The sequence below is a fragment of the Budorcas taxicolor genome, chromosome 15 (assembly GCF_023091745.1).
Source record: "Budorcas taxicolor isolate Tak-1 chromosome 15, Takin1.1, whole genome shotgun sequence".
NCBI lineage: Eukaryota > Metazoa > Chordata > Mammalia > Artiodactyla > Bovidae > Budorcas > Budorcas taxicolor.
In genome coordinates, this window is record NC_068924.1 from 13,496,809 (window position 1) to 13,515,951 (window position 19,143).

General features: G+C 41.1%; 1 protein-coding gene across 1 annotated transcript in view; it reads left to right on the forward strand.

Moving 5' to 3' along the window:
* The window catches only part of MAML2 (mastermind like transcriptional coactivator 2), a 406,045-nt gene that overhangs the window by 82,617 nt on the left and 304,285 nt on the right, over positions 1 to 19,143 (forward strand). The window lies entirely within an intron of this gene.

The window sequence follows — 19,143 nt, forward strand, 5'->3', positions numbered from 1 at the left end:
GCTTACTTCGGACAAGTCCTGAAGGGAAACCCATTTTAATCTATGTGATATAAAATTCCCACCATGAATTCATCCCGCCATTATTCTTAATCATCTTCAATAACAGGTGACTTCACATTTTCGAGAACAGTGGTGCTTCTTTGAATTCCTCTAACTAGCAGCAGCTGCAGTTAAAAATGGCCAAGTCCTTAACACGGTACATGATGCTGACATTACATTGATTTATAACTTTTTGAGGATGTTTCTGAGTTTTCAGAGATTTAACCTAATCCATGCATGCCTTCATTCAAGCAGTCCAGCGTTTGCTTCATTTATTTTCCTCCAAAGTCATATTTTTGACTTTTCAAATGTTTGTTTCTGGGCAAACAAGGAAGAAAATATGTTTACCTTTAAGATGTGCGTGTGTGTGTATGTTCAATCGCTCAGTCATGTCCGACTCTTTGTGACCCTGTGGACTCCAGCCCGCAGGACTTCTCTGTCCATGGGATTCTTCAGGCAAGAATACTGCAGGGGGTTGTCATTTCCTCTTCCAGGAGATCTTCCCAATCTAGGGATTGGACCCGATCTCCTGTATTGCCGGCAGATTCTTTCCAGCGGAGCCACCAGGGAAACCCTTTTTAAGATGTATCCTTGATTATGTTCTGGTTGAAGAGGAAGTTTCAGACGATTAAATAAAGCTAGCCAAATACCATCATAGCAGAACCTTCATAATAAACTAAAATCCTAGAGAGCAGAGGTGACATCCTCCTGGTTATAGAGGTATGTGCCTGTCAGGAAGAGAAAGCCAACTCCATGTTTGCAGAGTCAAGATGAAATCAAATGTCATATGGCTTCACAGGGGCCATATGTTGATGCTTCTTCCTATAGGAGGAATCGCTGAGTCGTTCGAAACAGAATGTAAAAATAACAAACGGGCTGAACGAGCAGGCACAGTCAGGGCCTAGGAAGTGTAAGAAGCCTCCTTTTTGTTTTTGCTGCTCCACTGGTGGGGAAGTAGGTCTATACACCATATACTCCAGCTCTTTTGTAAACAGACACAACTCACAGTCTCAGCCTGGAGTGCGGCCAGCTGAAACCAGCTCCTGGAGGAATCGAACCCCTGAAGGGGGAGCAGAGTCAGCAGTGCTTTCCTTATTCCCCCGCCTGCCAAGGCTACCCCGATCCAATGCTTCTCTTCCACCTCCAGGCAGCACAGGGCAGTTAATAAGGCACGGAGAATGGGAAGCACACATCAGCACCACGTGTGGTAAGCAGTAGGTAATTACATTTCAGTTGTTTAATTAAGTTTCACTTTCTGGTTGCCTTGGGGAAACTGTAGGGAAGGATTTTTGTTGTTGTTGTTTTCCCCTGATGCCTCCTTTTCTTTTGTCCCCTGGCTAGAAACTGAGCAGTTCCACATTGTTGTTGAAATAGATACGCATGCTGCATTTGTGTTGGCTGAGTACAGCACCTATAATCATATATTTCCTCTCTTTGGTCTATGTGTGTGCCACTGTCTTAATATGTGGGGTAGGAATTTCACTCAATGGAGACATAATTTTTCTATTGTCTTAGGGCTTATTGAAACCAGCTCATTCTCTATTAGAATGTTTTTCTGTACTTCAGCCATCGGCTCAGCACTGACTCTGTTATTGTTTTTCACCCTTTTCTTTAAAGACTGTGTGTTTTCTATCAAAGTCCAAGGAGCTGATAAATTTTCTATACTTGCAAGGAAATCTTTTTCCTTTTTTTCCTAGATTGTGCACATATACAAGTTAGGCACTAGGAGTGCTATACCCTTCCTCAGAAGGCTGCATGGCCATTCTTTCATTCTCTTAAAAATTACCTGTGGACCTGCTATGTGAAAGAACATGTGATGTGCTCAATGGAAGAGTTACTTTTCCATAAGGTTATGGTTTAGTTAGTCTCCAGTATTTCTAAATTTATATGCCTTGAATATTCCATCACAGAGGGGCCCCACTATGACACACCTCCCTGAGTATGATGATTATTGAGGTGTGTCCTTGGAACACACCCAGCCCCAGAAGGGGGCAAGGGTGTCATGGCACAGGAAACCTAGAAGCGCATCCTGCCACTCAGCACCTAGGAAATAACATATCAATCAGTTTCCAGCTTCTCTCCTGGAAGTAAACCCTGCATTTGAAACTGGTTGACCGCTTTAAGAGACGAATCATTTTTCTCAAGAGATGTGGTCAATTTCACCTTACCAGTGATACTCAGAATAAGGGTTTTGAAAGGCTGTCATCCTCTTAAAACTCCAGCCCAGGATGGATGTAGGAGGGCCACGGTCGTCACTGCTGAGTTACCTGTTCCTTTTTCTCCTGAGCTCAGTTTCCATGCTGCAGGCTTCAGTGCAGTACAGCTACCTCAGAAGCTGTATTTCAGTTGTTCCCTCAAAGGATTACAATGTTTGCAGCAGTAATTCATGAGCAAGGTATCACTGTCATTTTCCTGTCGCATTTTTTGTCCCTGCCAACTCTTTCTCGCCTCCTCTTCCAAGCACTGGGGTCAGGGAAGGGCACTCATTTTTCTGTCCATTTGCATGGACTAAGATGCTTTGCACTGAGCATGTTGATCTGCCAACTTTCTGACCTCTTCTGGAATCTGTCCTCCTCTGTGGCAGTTTCTACCAAGATCCAAGGAAAAGTTAGCTGATACTGTTTGTTTCATGCCCTGTGCTATGCCCAGTCGCTTCAGTCATGTCCGACTCTTTGTGACTCCATGGACTGAAGCCCACCAGGCTCCTCTGTCCATGGGATTCTCCAGACACAAATACTGCAGTGGGTTGCCATGCCCTTCCCCAGGGGATCTCCCTGATCCTGGGATTGAACCCACATCTCCTGTGTCTCCTGCACTGGCAGGAGGATTCTTTACCACTGAGCCACCGGGAAAGCTCTTGTTTTGTGCCCTAAGGAGTAAATAGTATGTTTTGTTTCCATAGCAATTTGAATTCCTTATGTTAATGTTATAACCCTGGTATGGCTAAGTCTGTGCCATCTGCTAACTTTTTGCTCAAGTCAGAGGGTCTTGCCATTCAGAATTCCTCTTCTAATGAAAGGATTTATGTGTACGGCTGAAGAAACGTGTATTTAGTGTACAAATATGTCAGGGACTTGCACTCCTTTCAGCGTTTTCGTTTCAGAAGCATCTTGAGAAGTGATCCAGTATCACATCTCTTTATTACAACTTCGGGTATGATTCCTAATGCTTCATTTGCAGACCCTCCTTTATTAGCTTCAAAGATATAACTTGAAACTTCAATAAGGTAGAGTCCATGAGGAGAGATTCCAAAATGGATAAAATAAAGCTGAGGGAAATTAAAACAGCTTGCCCAGTCTGACTAAGAGGGTCAGGAATAGAACCTGACTCCTAATAGAACACATTTTTGTGTGGGTGGCACAAAAGAACGGGACATGTTAACAATCAGAAAAAGCTCAAGTTCAGCCATAAAGCATATTTGTACACACTGTTGCATATTGTGTTCGAATGACTTATTTTTGCCTCAGTCTGTTCCAGTGCACATTCCTGCCAGAGGTAGGTATTGGTTTGGAGATCATTTTTTCTCCTGCAGCACGCAAGAGTCAGAGTTTCCAGATACGAAACTGAGTAGGGGGTCTGGGTCATACAAGACATGAACTGGTGGAGTCCTTGCTTTGTAACCAATTCAGCGACAGCTGGCAACACCTTGGTGTACGAGGAGGCTTTACAAACCCAGCCAGTTACCATGGGGATGCAGAGTTGCTGAGGCAAACGTGGGCAAATGTAGGAAAGACAGCCCAGGCAGGAGACACGCGGGTACACGTGGCCGCAACTCAGGTTACAGGATCCAGGGAAGTGATCCGGCTCTTATGTGAATTACAGTCAGAACCAACATTTACTTCACAGGGATTTTCATACATTATCTCAATTTTCCCTCAGAAAGGCCCCAAGAAGGAAGTATGTTAGCACACTCTTACAGATCTTTTATGAGGGCAAACATAGTCTCTATCCGGGAGATTTCAACAGGCTCAAGGTTACACAACTAAGAAATAAGGATACACACAGTCAAGTCTCATGATTCCAAATTGGGTGCCCTTTCATTTTTGTTTTTGTATTTGTATATACTTTTTATTGAAGTATAGTTGATCTGCAATGTTGTGTTAATTTTAGGTGTCCAACAAAATGATTCAATTATATGTGTGTGTGTGTATCTCAGATTCTTTTCTCTTAGAGGTTATTACAAAATACTGAGTATGTTTCCTTGAGCTATGTAGTGGGTCCTTTTTGGTTATCTGTTTTATGTATAGTATTGTGCTTCTGTTAATCCCAAACTCCTAATTCATCTCCTGCCTTTTGGGTCCCCTTTTAATGAGACCAACCACTTTGCCTGCTCCAAGTGCTCTTGTGCCACCGCAGCCCTCCCTCCACACCTGCAGAGACAAAGTACAGACTGAAGGGATTTCTGCTGTGCGTACAGGTGTGTGAACTCTCAGAACCCCACTCTACTTTCCGCTTCTTTCAGGACCATCTTTGCTCTCCCTTGAGGGGGATGCAGGTCACAGTGTGGGCTCATCTGCCTCTGTGGTCTTCATCCTTCACAGTGGACATCCGACTTCCTTTTATGGCATTCTGGATGATTCATTAATAGTTTGATTTTTTGCAAGATACACGGACATTTTTTGATTGAGAAACACTTTAGAAATGCCAAACATATTACTGTGATGAAATAACAATGACTAATATCGCTCTTAAATGGTTGGAATTATAAGGGCTTCAGCCTTTTTTTTACTCAATGTGTTTGTTTTGGTTTGTTTTATCTTGCCTTTCAAATGGTCTTATTGGCTTTGAAACATTAGCAAGCAGTATTGTTCTCTTACAGCTCTAGCTCCAACTTTTAACAGCCATAGGAAGCAGATTCAAAACATACCTGAATTAGACATGGGATTTTACAGAACATTTTATTTTTACTGATTTGTGATAAAACTGAATAAACCACAATTGGTTAAAGATGTGATAGTACAACTAAACTTAGGGTGAATAAAGTAATCTTAAGAAGTAAATTGTTTATGTAGATATGATAATACCATAATATACTCAATCCAATAAAATACACAAACTAGAATAGGAATTTTCAAACTTTTAACTCCTGGAGGAGCAGTATAATGATTACTGTCATACTTAGCCATGTAAAGATCTATAAACACATAGATGCAAAGTAAATGCAAATTCTTTGGTTTATTAATGGATGACAGTATTGAAAACAAGCCAGAAAGTGCAGGCAGATGAGATTATAGTAAGCCATAAAAATATGGCACTTGCAACCAAAAACTTGCCATTTCTGGGGTGGCAGATGAAATAGAGCATTAAAACAAGGGTTTTTAAAACATGGATTAAATTTTTTAAATGAAAATAAATGGTAACAGGAAGAGAAAAACAAGAGGAAACAAAATGAGCAGGAATCAGAATCCTGGGGAAGTTTTTTACTTTGATTTCTGTGAATTCTAAGTATGCAATCAAGAATGCATTGAGGGTCAAGTTTAATCTTATCTATGAGAACATTATACATTATTTTAAGTCAGCACATTTAGAAAAATAAAGAGCTGACTTTGTGACTGAGCATTTTGTTTGATCATCATGTGTAAAGTCGTGTTTGACTCTCTGCAGCCCCATGGACTGTAGCTTGCCAGGCTCCTCTGTCCATGGGATTCTCCAGCCAGTACTGGGGTGGATTGTCATTTCCTTCTCCAGAGGAATCTTCCTGACCCAGGGATCGAACCCATATCTCCTGCATTGGCAGGCAGATCCTTTACCACTGAGCCACCTGGGAAGCCCTTGACGATCACACTCTATATAATTTTAGTCTACTTACATCTCAATTTCACTTTTAGTGACACTTAGGTCCAATTAGTGGTGCTCAGACTTTGGTGTAGGTCAGCATGTCGCAGGATGCTGGTGAACAGGGCAGATTTCTGAGTGACATCCCAGAAATTCTGGCCAGTACCTCTTGAGTGGGACCCAGCCAGATGCACGGACTACAGACCACCTTTTGAAAACACTATCAGAGAATCATCAATCAGGAGGGAAGTGGCTCTTTGAGCCAGAGAATGTCATTGATTTTTATGAACTCTGACTCTATCGAATATAAGTTTTACAATTTAAATTTTTGTTCATGGTGATGGATTGGAAATATGACATCTTCCTTGTTAGTCAAAAAAAGGATTATACAGCTGTCTGTGATTATACAACATGGTTGCTTATAATCAAACTTTTTAGAACATAAAACTGAAAGAATGACCTAATTGAACTCTTCATTTTATAAATGAGCCATATGAGGTTCAGAGAGTTGAAGTAGCTTGGAGTGTCATGTACGTTGCTAGTGACCACGTAAGACTGCTTTACCCTTTCCATTCCTTATGTTACATTTCTCTTAAAATTCTCTGATAGTGGTCCAGTATTATAAAAAGGACGGAGGATAAGCCAAGCATCCCATTAGCTGATATCTTTGCCTTATACAGAAAAATAAGATTAGAAACTTGGGTAAAAATATATGCAGTCAAAAAAAGTAATTGCATAGTGACAACTATATGATATGTCTTGTCCTTCCTCTAAATAAATGTCGTGAACTAGGGGATGGTGTAACAATGCTAAGTTGCTGCAGACATAAAAGTTTGAGTGTCCGCCTGCAGTACAGGAGACCCAGGTTTGATCTCTGGGTTGGGAAGATCCCCTGGAGAAGGAAATGGAAATCTATTCCACTGATACTGAGCCTTGATATTATTGAGCTACTCAACCAAACACCAACGATGCCCTATCTCCAGAAATACGGTAAATGTGAGAATCCCATGGACAGAGGAGCCTGGTGGGCTACAACCCGTGGGGTCGCAAAGAGTCGGATATAACTGAGAGAATAAGCTCACACACACAGGACATGATAAATTGGTTTTACCTTCTAAAGAATATTAGGCTTCACTTGAATTTTTCAAAGCCGTCCTTTCCCCACAAAGTTTTCTAAGACTAGATAACTTTTTTTTTTTAAGACTTTTTTTTCTTCATGTGGAAGGTGAAGTCTTAACTACTAGACCACCAGGGAAATCCCTCAAAAAACTTATCTGGTCTGCTGTCCCTACCAAATCAATTTTTTTTTGAGGGGGGAGGGTTTGTTGTTGTTCCGTTGGTCAGTCATGTCTGACTCTTTGTGACCCCAGGGACTGGCGGCACGCCAGGCTTCCCTGCCTTTCACCATCTCCTGGAGCGTGCTCAAACGGGAGGCTGCAAATAACCGAACACTGATTGATGGTGCTTACAACAAATAGGGACGTTTCTTCTCACATTTACCGTATTTCTGGAGATAGGTCATCATTGGTATTTGATTGAGTAGCTCAATAATATCAAGGCTCAGTATCAGTATCTCTGTGATGCTCCTCTCCTTTCTCGCATAGTCTCAAAACTCCAGGTACCATATTGCCATTCAAAGTAGGACGAAGGGCCAGGCAATGGGGAAGAGCGTTGGAAGTGGGATGTGGGGTGGCAGAGTGCCTGCCACTCTCTTCGTTTGTGAAGAAACTTTTGTTTTTCCAGCATCATCTGGGTCTTATGGGGCACCTCCAGTTTGAGATGTCCTCTCTTCTTGTTCCTTCTTCTTCCTACCCCCATCCTTCTAGACTCTTCTACGTGGCCCCCAACACAAACACACCACACAGAGTGACCGCATACCCAAGCCAAGTCAGAACTGTATTTCAGAAGAGTCCTTTGATTGACAAGCCTTTAGGGCTGGGTACGGATGTCCCTAGGGCTATAGGAAGTTTTTTTTTAATTACTTATTTTTAATGAAAAGATAATTGCTTTACAGTATTGCATTGGTTTCTACCAAACATCAACATATAGGAAGTTTTGCTGAATACACTGTCTCTGTGGATGTCCAGCAGCCCTTCTTCCCTGCTTCTTTAAAAGAATGATCAAATCCAAACATGACACACTGATGTTTTAAAAAAAATCAGAAGTCAGTATCTTGAAAGTATATCCTAAGGCTTTTTTTCAGGTAACCTTTATATTGAACCATAAAAAGATTAAAGACATCTTCTGTTGGACTCAGGCCCTGTCATTCATGCTGAGATTGTTCGGGAAAAGAGGTGCTGACACCTTTGCTAAGAGGAGTCAAGGTCTTCCAAGCAGGAAACTGGCTTGATGACAATACGCTGACTTGTCAGTTAAGCCAGTGGCTGCTCTGGGCAATCAGAGATTGGCTCTCCTTCTGACTTCTGACTTGTGTGTGTGTGTCGGGGGAATCTTATGAGTCATGGTTAGCCTTTCCAGCCTGATTAAACTTGAAGGAGCCTCTGGATTTTTGCAAAAAAAAAAAAAAGGATTTTGCCAACAGTTGTCTTCAGCACCCCCACTGGAGAAAGTCGGTTCAGAAATGGAAATTCTAGACAAACAACTGAAGCTAAGGACACCTCTGTGTGTAAACGCTTCCAGATGCAAACAAATTTTTCATTTCACTCTCTACAGTTTTCATTTTAAAGGGTTATTGAGATGGAAGCTTGGAGGAAAGTGCATTAGAATCATTTGCCCTGGTTTCCCATCGAGTGAGGCCGGCTCACAGTTGCAAGGGGAAAACACTGTCTAAAAAATAAATCTTAATCAAGTCGCTGTAGTCTATCAACACATGCTTTTCAGAAGAAGCAAACGAAGAAACATCTGAGAAAAACAGGGCTGAGTTGGTGGAACATCTTGAAGGGGGCCAGTCCCCTCTTAGAAAATTAAAAAGACATGCAGTAGCCTAGGAAGCGTCAGTGCTTGTTAAATAGAATAACATAAAGGAGGAAATTCAAGATACAGCTATTTTAAAGTTTAAAACAACAATCTGCAATTCTTTGGATTCTCAGGTTGTTAGGATTGTTTTCACCCTTTGAAACGGTGCTGAACAGAGCTACAAATAGTGTTTTTGCTTTTGTTTTTAAATTGTTGGGCCAACAACAATAAAAAATGTCATTTGGCCTATAAAATATTCTCTGCTCCCACCCAACAAGCCTTCCTCCTGCTTCCTACCAATCATCCCCCCTCCTCCTTCTACAGCTTCCTGTACAAAAGGCTAGGATACCAACATCTGCCTGAAGCAACAACACATGCATTTCAACCAAATAAATAAATAAAAAGGAACAAAAGTCTGGGTACTCTAATGTTGCTCTTATTCTCAGCGGCTGACTGCCATTAGCCTTCTCTGGTTATAATTATAAGGTCTTTTAAGCCTTAGGCCGATGGGCCTGAGCTCATGGGTGATTTGGAATCTGCAGATAGCGGCCGGAATGAAGCATGGAGAATCTTTTAAACTTAAGGTCTAAGCTTACTGAGTTAGACCACTGTATTCTTGGGCTTAGATGTTTACTCAGTAAATGAGGCTCCTCGGTGGTGATGCCTGGACCATTGCCCAGCCAAGTGGAGGGGGCGTGAGTGTGGATGTGACTTTTTTGGGGGAGCCTTCTGCAAATAAGAGCTAACGGGACCCTATTGAGAACATTCATCTCCTCTGTGCCAGCACGGTGGATAACAACAGGATGTGGGTTTCAAACACGTGTAAACTTCTTCAAGCTGCCTCTTTCAGTTTCACTCTTTTTTAAACTAGAAAATAATAATTCAGCTATTTAAAGCAAACTTTTTTTTTCTCACTACCAGTATGTTTTTTGTCATTACCATATCAGGACTTGATTCCATTCACACTTCTACAAGCCACTCAGGTTAACTGAATTCATATCAATGTGTATTTAATTAGTACATTATGCAAATGAAACACAGCATGTTTATGACACAGGTAGATTATGATGTACACTAAAAAAAGTTTCACTTTCTGTAAATGAGGAAATAGATTGTATTCATCATCAACTAAGGGTATTCTTCTGTTCCTCTAGTACTTGGTTGATGGTTCTAATGAACAGGACTAAAAGATTCAAAAGTCACAAGCATGTTGGTTGTAAAAATCGAAGGCATTTAGCTTTAAATTAATTTCTTTTTAAATAACTTATGAAGTTTGAGTAGGCCATAAAATTAGGATCTGCATGCATTTTTATCAGACCAGAGAAAATAAGGGAGAATTGACTATTCATTCTTTGTATTTTCTGTTGTTTCTCCAATTCTCACCCTCTCTTTCATGGTCTTTGCTCTTCATCTCAATCTACCCTTTCTTACATTCTTCTTTTCCCATCACCCTCAGGACACAAAATTAATAGAGAATAGAGGATGGTCAGAATTGGTGAGCAGAGAAATTTTGTAGGTTTTTTTTTTTTAAATTGCAAGTTTTGAGTTGTTTTTGTACTTGAGGTATGCACATGATAAACAGATTGCCATTTCAATTCATATTGTCTCGAAAATTCAGACTCCTTTCTAGTTTTTCTGTATATAATGAAGACTTTGGTGGATTGTAGGCTCTTTTAACTATGCTCGCTGAACAAAATACCTTGAAAGGGACACAATTCCAAGTCATGTATCAAAGATTCGATTTGATGTGTATTTACCAAATGCCTGACATCCCTATGCATTTTGTTGATTCATTAGAATACAATAGAGTGAATTCATATTCCGTGCTGGCACTTGCTCTGTGATGAAAATCCAAAATTAAACAAGTACAAGATTCCTACCTTCAAGTTTATAGTCTAATGGAAGAGTTGTTATTTTAGACGCTAAGGTGTGTCTGACATTTTTGCGATGCCATGGAGTGTAGCCCGCCAGGTTCCTCTGTCTATGCTATTTCCCAGGCAAGAATACACGAGTGGGTTGCCATTTCCTTCACCAGGGAATCTTCCCCACCCAAGTATCAAGCCTGTTCTACTTGGCAGGCAGATTCTTTACCACTGAGCCACCAGGAAAGCCCCTAATGGGGGAGAAAGGAATATAAAAAGATCAATTTCATGGTGATGAGAGAGTGTTACAATGACACAAAGAGCTGTGATTTTAAAACGATGATACAAACCAGTTACCTCTTGCTTACAGAATAGATGGGCTACAGGAAATTTGGTAATAAGACAAGTTTCTATAAACTGAAACATTTTCCTACAACTCCACTATATAGTTGGATATGTTTTCCCAGGAAAATCTCCAAAATGCCTAACGCAAAACTTGAGATGGCAGAAAATACTCCATTGTGCCTATATTTGGCCTCCTGAAAATTGTCTTTACAAGGCCCTCCCTGCTTTCATTCACGGCTCCCATCCTGCTCTTACTGTTTTCTTCTTGGTGTATTTCTCTATTTCTGGGACTACTGCTATCTTGGGACTAGAAGCATTCTTTTCTTTCTTACTGGGATTGCCTCTGTCTTCACACTCAGCCTCGGCAGCTCAGTTTCCCTCCTTCCTTTCTGTTGAGAGATTTATGGCAGCTCACAGAGTCTAACAAGACATATTCCAGCCTGGCATGCCATGTGGTTTCAGCTGTGTAAGATGAATGACCTCTTATGTCTAGCTCAAGAATAAATATCTAGCTGATATTTATTGATTAATTCAATAAATACATATTGACGGGCTACTCTATCCAATCAGAACACAATTTTTCACCTCCTGAGCTTACCAAGTAGCATGGGAAGATGAGCATTAGATACTCATTTGTTTGTAATTGTGATTATGGCTGCAGAGGGCAAGTATAGGTTTTTGTGAATAAATTGAAGGGAAACAGAGTTTGTCTGGAAGATGTAAGAAGATCAAGAAAGGCTTCCCTGAGGAGATGATATTTAAACTGAGATCTGAAGGATAAGTAGGAAATTCCTCCAGGCAGAGGAAAGAGTAAAGGTTTGAGGGCAGGAAGAACATGGTAGTTTTGAGGAACTTGCGTGCCAAGTCGCTTCAGTCATGTCTGACTCTTTGGGACCCTATGGACTGTAGCCCGCCAGGCTCCTCTGTCCATGGGATTCTCCAGGCAAGTACACTGTGTGTGTGTCAGTTGCTCGGTCGTGTCCGATTCTTTGCAACCCCATGAACTGTAGCCCGCCAGGCTCCTCTGTCCACAGAGATTCTCTAGGCAAGAAGACTGGAGTGGGTTGCCATGCCCTGCTCCAGGGGATCTTCCCAACCCAGGGATCGAACCTGGGTCTCCTGCATTGCAGGCAGATTCTTTACCATTTGAGCCAGGAAAACGGGGAGGATATAAAGTATAGTCTAAATGTATTGTCCCCACAAAACAAAAAGACCAAAAATAAGCAGTTCAGGATTGGTGCAAGACTCACAAGTTCATCACAGGCTTTCTTAAGTATCACTTCGTCATGTCTGTGTCACAAGTGGTCCTGGGCATGATGGTGCCATTGGAAGGGAGAGGCGGGGAAAGGTGTACAATGCCAAGTTCTTTATCAAAAAAGTTAGAAGCTTCTCTGAAACCCTCTGGTGAACATCTGCCTGTGTATCATTGGCCAGAACACAACCCAAATAGCAAGGAAAGCTAGGAAAGTGAGAATGTAGATTTACCAGCTGTGATCCTGGAGGCAGCCCAGTGAGAAGGGATCGGGAATGGGTATTGATTTCCTCAGTAAACAGTGTCTGATGTCAGCATTCTCCAGCTTCATGATCTTCGGCAAGTAACTCAACTTCTCTAATCCCTCTTCGGAAAAATGGGAGCAATGAGACTCTCCACCTCAACTGTTGTGGGGTTAACTGAAAGAATTTTTGTTCTGAGTATAAGACACGTTCAACCCATATGAGCTAGGGTGACATGCTTGACAGCTATGCTGCAGTCAGGTCATGAAGAGCTCTGTAAGTCATATTGATCATTTTGTGTTGATCCTTAGCACAATGAGAAGGTATCAAAGGATTTTAAGTAAGGAGAGGCATGACCACATTTGTGTTTTCAAAAGAGGCTTCAGTTTCTCCCCTAACAGATACAGCTGGTTGTGTGACATAGCAAATTGTCAGCACAAGGCTTTGCTTACCTGTGTTCGCTCCTGGATGACTTTTAATACTTTTTTGGCAATCTAAGTTGTTTTGAGATGGGTGAAATGAGAATCAAATGCAGGTGTGGGACTTCCTTTGATTTTTTAGAAAAACATTTTAACCCTGGGGCAATTTCATGCCGGAGTATCAACTTACTTTGATCAGGATTTTCAAATCTATTTGGCTGATAGTGCACCTACAGAATAGGAACAAAACAATCACAACGATTTTACTTTGCTCACTTGAACTACTGCCCTACGATTAAGGACCACAGCAAGCATACATGTTTAAAAAAAAAAAAAAAAAAAAGGAAGAGCTCCAGCATTCCTTTCACACTCCCACTCGCCCCCGGGGTTCTTCCACTTCCTTCCTACGGCTTTTTTTAGAAGCGAGTGTGTTTTTCTCACGTCCGGCAACAAAGGATGTTTTTGAGCCACCACTGAGGTTTGTGTGTGTGACTGACTTTATAACTCTTTCTAGAAAGTGCCGTCTCTATTTACATAGATTAAGTCAAACTGTATCTTGAGTGACAGTCTCAAAAGACTGTTTTTGTTTTTGTAAATGGATTTTTGCCGTTATTTAACCTCAAATAAATTTACCGATGTGTTTAAAATAATCTTAAGAGGACCTGTCAAAATTCCTTCACAACTCCCACGTGAGTTTTAACCTCAGAAAAAAAAAAAAAAATTGTTTGGATGATTCTTTCAGCATATTGTATTTATTCCTGTTACCTTGTTAAAGAGTTTATCATCTCTTCCTTAAATATGTCTGAAAGTGTCAAAATGTGTGTATGGTGGAGGGCATGGTAGCTATGTATAATCTTTGGTGATTTTCACAGAGAAACATGCTTGTAACAGTCACCATGCCCCTTGCTGGGGTTATTGGATGTCTTGACATTAGGTGTTTTTATCTGATTGTAATTCTCTGAGCAATGAGACAAGGTGAAATCAACAAAACTCAGATGGCCGAGAATCATGCCATAAATCCTGTGAGAGAATTTACCTTTCCATTGTCAGACAATATAAATCATTTAAAACATGTGCTGGAAGAGCTGCCCATTTTCTCGAGGGGAAATAGGGTTTACATCCCAGCTTTTACTTCTCAACCAAGAGAAAGATATTAAAAGAGCCTCCAAACCTTTTAGACACATTTTGGTGGCCAATCTATCTGGGTGCTGCCAGCAATAATCCTGCCAAAGACATTATAAAGAGGCAGCATTCCACTGAGTACAGGAACAACAGCCTTAGCTGCTTGGCTGGTAAACAAGAGTGCACTGGAGATAAGTATCTGCCTTTAGTAAATGACAAGCCCCACCTATAATCTAGACAAGAAGATTTCTACTGCTTGTGAATTTTGTGATTCCTTTTCTGTCGGAGTTAAAGAAGGGGAGCTTAGCTTCCAAGATCAATTTAATGTCTAAATTCCTTGGCATTTGTCATGTTAAATCAGCACATCTCCGGTGGGTGGCTATAGTTGTTTTAGCATTGATTTACCTCTAGTGGTGCAAAGCAAAGGATGATCCAGAAAATCAAAGTCGGTTTTCATAGGCCTTTTCTCAGAAGCAAAGGGAAGCTGTGGTGTTGATGGGTTTTGTTTTGTTTTTTTTTTAATCATCTTTGCCTTCCATGCAAAATCACTCTTTATATGAGTTTCTTTCCCATACTGAATATCTGTTATAGGCAGAGCCTTGGGTATTTCTGTGGTTGGGGGATTATGCAAAATAATTTGAAGGCACACCAGTAGACTTTGAGGAACTAAGTACTCATTTAAAGAGATAAGATAGTATAGTGGGAGTTGTGAGAGTGGGCGTGCGGTGTTGTGAGAACCCAGGCTTTCACATCATGCCTCATCTTGGATCCGGCCTCTGCCTACTACCTGAGCAACCCTGGTGCAGAGGATTTCATGTGGGTCCTCATCTGGAAGATGGAGGTAATAAAGACTCTTGCCTCGAGGTCACTATGAAAGGGCAGCAAGGTCCACTTGACTAAGAACATGACCTAAACCAGACTGCTTGTGTTTAAATCCCAGCTGTACTGTTTGTAGCTGATGCGGCCTTGGGCAAATCTCATCCTCGCTGTGTGCCTCAGCTGCCTCATCTGAAGATGGAGAGGATGGCGGTACCCACTTCACAACAGTGCTGAGCATCTAAGGGGAGAGAGGAAAGGGAAACGGCTGAGAACAGTGCCCTGCCTGGAGCATTACCTGAGGGTTTGCTTTCATTTTTGTGAGGATTCAATAGAACACATGTGAATTGCTTGGTTGACATGGAGGAGGTAACTAGTAACTATTACATTATGCAGAGAGCTCAACACAGCGTGTAGTATGTTTTCAGGACTCAGTAAATGTTTGTTAACTTCATTATCGACTGCATATGTCTGTGTGTGTGTATGTGTGTGTGTGTATAATAAGGGAGAAAAGCACATATTCCCTAACAACACAAAGAACATAACTTTATGGGTCAAAGCCTATAAGACAGAATGGATATCAGCCAAGCCACACATCTAAGAGAGTTCTTCCTATACTACCGGGAACCTGTTCTGTCCTTATTTAGAGGCCTATTTTTTCTGCTGATGCTTCTCAAACATTTTCAACTGTGGATGAAACCCCTAATATTTCACAAATCAAAGGAATAATCACAGCTGACTGTTCCTACCACCATAGAAAGTTAAAATCCACTTGGCTTTTGGGCTTGACTAGAAACCTAATAAATAGTAATCACAACGCAGGCATGTTCCCATTTATAAATACAGTCCCAAAATTCAGTTGTAAAACAAGAATTTAGATCGCGTAATACCTGATAAAAATAATGTTACAATGATCATTAACATTCAGGCCTACCTATCTAGTTATCCCAATATATTGAAGAAAAAAATGGTACTGCACATTTCTGCTAACCGTGTATGAGTCGTGGTATGTAGTCTGACTTCTAGGGCGAGACATAGAGACCTCCCCTCTGTGAAAATCCCAGAGGTGATGGGGATGAGAGTCACCTCTTGTCAGTCCCCATCACCTTTAGTTTACTTGAGAGATAGGGGTTCAGGAGATATGGTTTTCATTATGCAACTTCAACCTTGGTTTTCTGTACAAATCAATGGCAGAAAAGAAAGAGAGGTTATGGGGTAAAAATCACCATTGCTTGGACTTCTCTGGCAGTCCAGTGGTTAAGACTTCAAGCTTCCTGTTATGTGGCAGCCTGGATGGGAGGGGAGTTTGGGGGAGAATGGATACACATATATGCATGGCTGAGTCCCTCCGGTGTTCACCCAAAGCTATCACAACATAAAATAAAAAGTTAAAAAAAAAAACAAAAAACCTCTAAGCTGCTCCTGCTGGGGAACAGGTTCAATCCCTGCTCAGGGAAATAAGATTCTTCATGCTGCACAGCACAGCTGAAAGATAAATAAATAAATAACACATTATTGAAAATCACCATTGGTAAGTATATGTCATCTGTAAAGATTATTTTCTTATTAGGACCTTTGGCATGTTTCATTGTCCCCTATGATCCTTTCACCCCCAACTCCACCTCTCCACAAATTACCCAAGGCCATGGTCCCAGGGATAACTCCACTTGTAGCCATTCGAGGTTTTCCTCCATGTACTCCCGATACGATATTGAAAGACTTTCAGACAAAGACATCCCTGAAATCCCTCATTTAAAAAGGCAATATTAGAAGAAAACAGTTTATAATGTCACTGAAGTGAGGTGAAGTGAAGTGAAGTCGCTCAGTCGTGTCCGACTCTTTGTGACCTCATGGACTGTAGCCTACTGGACTCCTCCATCCATGGGATTTTCCAGGCAAGAATACTGGAGTAGGTTGCCATTTCCTTCTCCAGGGGAACTTCCCGACCCAGGGATCGAACCTGGGTCTCCTGCATTGTAGGCAGACGCTTTACCATCTGAGCCACTGTTCATTCCAAATTGAGTCAGATTTCATTGTTTCAGCCTCACTACTGAGTTTGTATGCAAAGGCAGCCTGGTGGAGAAACCAAATACTATGCCATTCAAAATGTGTCCATCAGGTAATACTTCACACAGAACAGAAAGTGACAGTAGCTTTCTTGAGGATCCAAAGCTGGTAATATGACATCAGTTTTTCATTCATTCTACAAACATGGACTGAACTTTTAATATATGCCAAGCATTCTGATGGATGCTAGGTGTACAGCAATGAAAAACAAATAACATGCTTGCTAAGGCTAGGCTGATGATAAAATACACCAACAGGTGAAGATGGTATGTCATAAGGTGATAATTGCCATGGAGGGGATTAATTTCGGTTGGTTCTCCAGAAGTAAGTCAGGGAGCAGGCCATGTGACCTTATGGGAGAGGAGCTTTCAGGCAGAACAGCAAGGACAAAGCCTGAGCCAGGAGCACCTTTGTTGACACAGATGTTCCAGCTGGATCAGAGGAAGCTAAAGGAGATGGGTGGGAGATGAGGTCAGAGCAGTAGCAGGGGTACTTTGTAGGGCTTTGTAGACCCCTGGGAAGATTTGCTCTGATTCTAAGTAAGAGAGGATATGTTTTGAAGACAGAATATTAGGAGTGCAATGTGTTGGATGTCAGGTGTCAAAGGAAGTACAGAAGCAAGGATAACTCAACCTGTGTGGCTGTGTACCTGGAACTGTCATTTTTGAGCTGAGGAATATTATTGAAACATCATGTTTGCCAACAGGGGAAGAAGGAGGAGGGAGAATTAGAATTTTTATTTTGGACATATTTAGTTTGATATGCCAATTAGACAACTTAGAAGATGTCAAGTAGGCAGGAGATAGGTTGGATGCAATTCATGGGTGAAATCTGTTAAAGGTGTACATTTGGGTATTTAGGACCACAAGACTAAAAACACCAGAGAAGAAGTGTAGATAGTTTTTGGCTTAAACAAAAACAAACAAACCTATAATGGTAACTGGAGGCCATTCACCATCCTTATATCTTTTGGGGGTATTTTTAGAAAAAAGATCAGACAAAATATTAAAGCAAGCTTACAAAAGTAAAAATCCTTTGGCTATCTTATTGTCTCTATGAGGAAAAGCCTGTTGTAAGATGTTTGTTTGGTTACTGTTTACTAAACCAACCTGATATCTAGAACTGTTTTGAGCTCGAATACACAACTATAACATGCTTGATTAGAAGCTTTATATTATACTATAGTGATAAAAGCAATAGGAGAAATTAATGATGTATATCCAGTGATACTAAGGAAAAAAAAAAAAGAGCGATGTTTGGGCTGAGTGCTAAGACTCTCCAGTACTTAGAGGTCAGAGAGATGAAATGAAACTAGCAAAGGAGACAGAAGCACTGTGTCAGTGAAGAAGACGTGAGAGAAGACGGCGCCCCATAAGACAAGTAGAGAAAGAAGTTAAGGAGAGAGTGTTTGTCCCTGCCAGATGCTACCAATAAATTAGATAATCTGAGGACTGATAATTGATTATAAAACTTGGTGAAAGTCATGATTTTCATTTAGAGCTGCTTTGAATAAACCAGCTCTTCTGGTTTGTAGTGTGTACCAATTTCCATGCTGTAAATACTTCCATCAAGCTACCTATAGTTTCAGAGGAAGCTTGTAAAATTGTTGAATTTAACCACTGGCTCCAGCTAGCTCCTGTGTACTCTGCTTGACAGGAGCCGTTTGGGTGGATAGATGGGGAGGGAAGTGGATTCATAGGGGATGAACTAGAAGAATTGGAGACAGTGAGTATAGACAACATTTTTTGAGGACTTCTGCTATATAGAGATAAGGTGGTAACAAGATCAAGATGTGTGGTCAAGAGTTTTTGTTTGTTTGTTTTTGGGGTTTTTGGGGGGGAGGGAGTCCTTTATAATAATAGGAGGTAGAGCAGCATATTTATATGTGATCGGAACGATTCAATTATAAATTGTTGAAGAAGAAAGCAGTGAGAATTGCTGGAGAGAAGGCCCTGTGTGGGAGAAAGGGAAGGGTTGAATGCACAAGGAGAGGTGAGGGGTGGCTCGGTTTCAGCTGAGAGCCTGACAGTTGCCTCTGAGTCCCAGCAGAGAACAGCGCAGCTCTGCCCGATAGAACAGTGTGGGCCACAGCTGTAATTTAAAAATTCTAGTCGCTGTGTTGAAAACACAAACAGGGAAACATTAATTTTAGTTCTTTGATTTAACCCGATATATACAAATTATTAAGACATGTACTGAATAGAAAGCAATTGTTTATGAGACATTTTACATTCATGCTTGATAAAATTACAAAATCCTGTGGATATGACATACAAAAGCACATCTCA